This window comes from Gavialis gangeticus, unplaced genomic scaffold (assembly GCF_001723915.1).
Source record: "Gavialis gangeticus isolate Ggan-Ray unplaced genomic scaffold, GavGan_comp1, whole genome shotgun sequence".
In the NCBI taxonomy this organism is placed as follows: domain Eukaryota; kingdom Metazoa; phylum Chordata; order Crocodylia; family Gavialidae; genus Gavialis; species Gavialis gangeticus.
In genome coordinates, this window is record NW_017729031.1 from 106,156,368 (window position 1) to 106,161,542 (window position 5,175).

Below are 5,175 nucleotides of genomic sequence, written 5' to 3' on the forward strand. Positions count from 1 at the left end.
TTATTGGGGGAGAAGAATTGGTCTCAGGATGGCAATTTTATTTAAGGAGAAGCCAGGCTGACAGCTGTGTCTGAGGCCGAGTACCAGAGTTTGGAAGTATGGGCAGTTTGAGGCTAGCTGGCCTCACAACCCCACCGCTCAGCTAGAGAGAATCTTATATAGCATAGTCCTAGAGGTACCTGTGATCTGTCCTACAAGAATCCTCAGGACAGAAATGAATTACCCAACACTACCTTCTGAGAGGTCTCTGGAGAAACAGAACAAAGCTACCAAAGGAGAGAGCCTTCTCCACCCCCACCATGGACATATATCAACAGCGCTCATGATTCATAGCATCAAAGGCAGATGATTGATCTAGCTCCTTTAACCAGGGCATCTAATCATTTTCCAGAACCAGGAGGACTGGTCAATCAATGTGACAAATACCATTTTGCTTCATTCTCAACAAGTCAAATTTCAAGGAACCCATTATTCAATTCCTTCCCCACCCTGTTAGCTTTCGCCATCCAAGAAAAACGGAGATCTAGAACAGATGGTGGTATGTGGTTATCCCAGCACATTTAGAACCTTATTAAGTGATGTTGGCTACAATTCAAGTGAGGAAGACTTAGTATTTGCCCTGCCAGACAGTCTACTTTCAGTGACACAGATAACTCAATCCAAATTCACTAGTTTTAATTTGCAAAATAGCTAACATTGCTTCACAAATGGAGGTATTCTCATTAGCAGCGGAGCACAGGGAGCTAGTATTAGCCAAATAACCAACTGCTGAGAAAACGTTGCTGAAAAAAACTTTACAGATGCTGAGAAACTGGCCCTTGCTTGACGCAAAAATACAGAAAATCTTTTGGTACAATCATTCACTCAGTGCTCTGTCTTCCCTCTCTGATTGTATGTGCTGTTGTTCAGCCATAAAACTTCAAATCAAAGAAAGTATTGATTGGCCCACAATACAAGAATAATTTTCAGTCATCTAATCTCTAATGTTAGTGCAGATACAAAATGTGGCCAGTACTGCAATGTGCTGTCTTTTTATTGTGTGCTAAGAACTCTGTAAACACTGTAGTTTCCCTTTTGTTGTCTCCTATCTCCTCTGATGCAAAACTCTTCATGCAGGAAAAAAAAACCCCAGCTTGTCTCCCAGAACTTACTTTGGATGCCTCAGGGTGAATGTTCTTAGATTATCTGCTTCAGGATTTTCAGTCATCATTGCCATTTAAGATAACAAAGACCTCTATTTCCTCACTCTCCATTCGCAGTTTGGCAGAAACTTGCTACTATTCAGTGGTTCCCATTGTTCTTATTGCTATTTGTCTTTCGAAAGCCTCAGATTTATCTAATTGAATTAAATACTGATTTGGTAAAATAAAATAAATTCCACAACATTTTAACCTTAACATTTCTGAAGCATTTTTGTGCATTTATGCATGGCCTTTCATACTATAGAGCAGGGACAACTTGCAATATCCAAATGTAAAACCTGCCAACACATCTCCACCACCCCCACAATCGCTACACCTCACAACAGAACCATAAACATTCCTGGATCTTACAGCTTCACCTCCAGAAATGTAATATATCTCATCCAATGCACCAAATTCCCAGATGGAAAATATGTAGGAGAGACCAAACCACAACTGTGGACCAGAATGAATGCACACTGGAAGTCTATCGAAGACAAAAATATCCAGTTACCTATGCGATTACATTTCTCACAAGAAAACCACTCTCTCTCCAATATCTCAGTTCTAATCCTCGAAGGGAATTTACAAAACACTTTTCACAGATAAGCCTATGAACTTCACTTCATCAACCTACTGGATTCAAAAAATAATGGACTAAATATAGACATTGGATTTATGACACATTACAACGTGCCTAACATCTGACTCCCCAGGTATCTTTTCACTATTTACCAGCTACATTTCCTCCCCCCCTGCCCCAACCTGTCTCTCACCCACTGACTCCTCAATTTACATCTTCACTGACTGGCTTTTTTGCATGCATATTAGCCTCTGGCTTCTTTATTATTCATTCCATCCAGGAAGAGTACACACCAACTGCAGATGCTTCCTCAGCTTGATGAAGGGTATTTATACCTGAAAGCTTGCAAAAAATAATTTTTCCAACTATTACTATTAGTTGGTCTAATAAAAGATATCAGATTTACCCAAAGGACCTCATCCGCCAAAGCTTTTTTTTGATAAGATGCCTTGAGCATGTGGTGATGGTATGTATGTCTACTTTGTATAACACTTTACATAAATAAAGTATGCATGACTATAATATTTATTTCCATGTTTATTTGTCTTGATATATCAATCCAAGTCAGTTACTGTTTGTGGTCCCAGTGAGGCCTAGCTTTCATGTAGTGATCCAGGAGAGCATGCTGCTTCATAGAGGGAAAAAAAGATGAAGAAAAGGCCATGTCCCTACTCCTGCCTGCCCCCCAAGGAGCTTGATTTTAAATTAGATTAAGGACATGACAAACTGATTGATAAAGAGCATATGGGGAGGACACAGGTGACAAAAGGATGGGGATGCTTGTAGAGTGGATGTGGTTTCTTGTAGTGAAATAATTCAGTGCTGCCTGCATCATGGATTAATAAAATAAGTTTTAGTCCATGGAATAATACCTTGAAGGATGCAGGGGAAGCTCCATTGCCTCAAAGTTCACAATGAAAGTGGACAAAAACACAGCAAGGGGAACAGCTCTGTGCTAGGGAAGAGATGGATTAGCTGGCTTCATATTTCATTCATCCTTGCAATCTGGGCATAAAAATCCCTGAATTTGTTACACCTATTCTCATTCAGTAGTTCAGTGAAAAAGTAAACACAAACTGCATTTAACACTAGAGCAACATTTTGGGTGCCTCTAGTTTTAACATACATTTAATCTGTTTAATCATTTTTTTAAGCTACAATGCCTTTGTTATCAAATAACATATAGAAGGGGTGATCTGTTTCCTTATATGTGTGTCTTATTGACCGCAATATACATGTTCTCTATTATCTATGGCCTCAGTGAGCATGCTGTTTAGGTCTAGCTAGGCCATGATGTGATGCAGGAATGGCATCCAGAGCCTGTGTAAAAAATGGTGTTCATGACTGCAATTTCCTTTTCATCCAAAGGGAACCTTTCTGTCTGAAAATCCTAATGGTACTTGGTCACACACAGCTTCCCATCTGCCTCTTTCAGTCACAGGAGGTGTCACAGGCATGGTAACGCTTCCTTGTGGTAACGCTTTCTTGGCTGGACAGGCACCAGCCTCTCTCGTATACTCCCTTGGTGCAGACACAGATGCTCTCCCTTCCCAGAATTGGAACCTCATGATCTGGCTTCTGCAGGCTCCAAGGCCAGTGCCCCCCCACCCCTGACCCTGATCCACTGAAATTGCTTATGCAGATGTTTTACTGGAGCTCTAGCTGGACTCGTGGCTCCTCTGATCTCCCAATCACTTTTTCAGCAACACTTAATAACATGTATTTTACAAAGATTTCTAGTACAATTACTTTTTACTTCAGATTACCCAAAAATGCACAGTTCCAGATAAAAACAACAAAGCACTTAGATATCATTTCCCTGCCTCCCTTCCCTCAATTCTCAGAATGTTCTTCAGAAATCAAGTCAGTGTGTTTTTGGGGTTCAAGTGTCTGTTTCTAGGACTCCACTCTTCTGTTGTATTTTTGGGGTTCCAGGTCCCCTTTCTAAAACATCACTCCTCCAAGTTTCCTTTCTAAATTATGAACTCTCAATTTTTCTCTTCCATTCAATTTTCTTTGACCTTGGTTGGTCCTGCTGTCATATATGTCCCTCTGCCTTCAAAAGCTGAGCCTTTGTTCCACCTGTGGCTCCTTCCTCCACGTTCCTCAGGCTTTGCGGCTGAAGACTTAGTGCCAACACCTGATCTCTTCATTCTGCTTTGGAATAAATTCTGTTCCTTCAAACCCCCGTTTCCTGCAGCGAATTTGGAAACAGCTAGGTCATGATGCTTACAGACTTGAAAAAAAAATTAAGCGCTTTACTTTCAGCTCAGTGTGCCCTGTCACCAAACGCAGCACATGCCCAATAGAGGAATTGCGTCAGTTTGACCCAATTTGCCAGTGTATGTATAGCTCACGCACTTCAGCAGGGCTTTTTGGTGCTTTTATCTAAGAGCTGATTCAGTTATTAGATAAAATTGCCAAAAAGCCCCACTGTAGCACATAAGCTATACAGACACTGGGGAGCCAAGTCAAACAGATGCAGTTCCTCTTCCAGTGAAGTGTTTTGTTTTTTTCCCCCGGTCTATCAGTGCCCATGATGTGATTGTCCTAAGGTATTTCCATTGAACGGGCAGATCATCACTGCTTAATTACCCTCCCTCATTCCTCATGTAGGAGGTATGCGACATGTCACTAACAATATTGTGAATTCTTCATGTAGTGGTACTGTAATTTCATAAATCAATCAGGATTTATAAGTGTAAATAGATTCCCCAAACCATTACAGAAGGCGTCACAGCAGTTCATAGATGTTAAATTATCTCTTGCTTTGCATGGTTCCTGAGCTAATGAAAACTTGAGTGATTGACTGATTTATATCATTCATCACATACCTGTTGGACTTTCATCTTATTCCTTGTTACTGCCAGTGACAGAAAATAAGGTGTATTTTCTTTCTCATTTGCTGAATTAAGTAGACTATGTAAGTACTAGACTGCAAAGGCTTTAGCAAGAGGATAGATGAAATGATATGATGTTGGTATTTGGGGGAGCGGGGAAATAGCACCAACTTTATTGTGCACTAGTATTGGCAGATGCTACAGTGACCAGTGCACTAGAAATCTCTAGATACATATGTCAGGAGGTAGAAAGTAGTTTAGATTTTATTAATAAAGGGCACTAGACATTTTTTTGTTCATTGTTTATATATACTCCCAGTCTCAGTGAACATTATTTTTCAGCTTTTATTGTTCTCATTTGTTTAGTAGTCTATTTTAAATCCTAGGAATAAGGTCCTTTTTAATGTGCAGAATAAAGGCATCAACCTGTTCCTTTTTAGTCAGACACTTATTACAATGGGAGCAGGACTGGACTTGTCATGAATCCTAGAATCCCTCTTCCCTTAAGAGTAGAATTACATTTGAGTTCAGTGCTCCTATCTGCATGGGCAAAATAAGCAGGATTTGATCC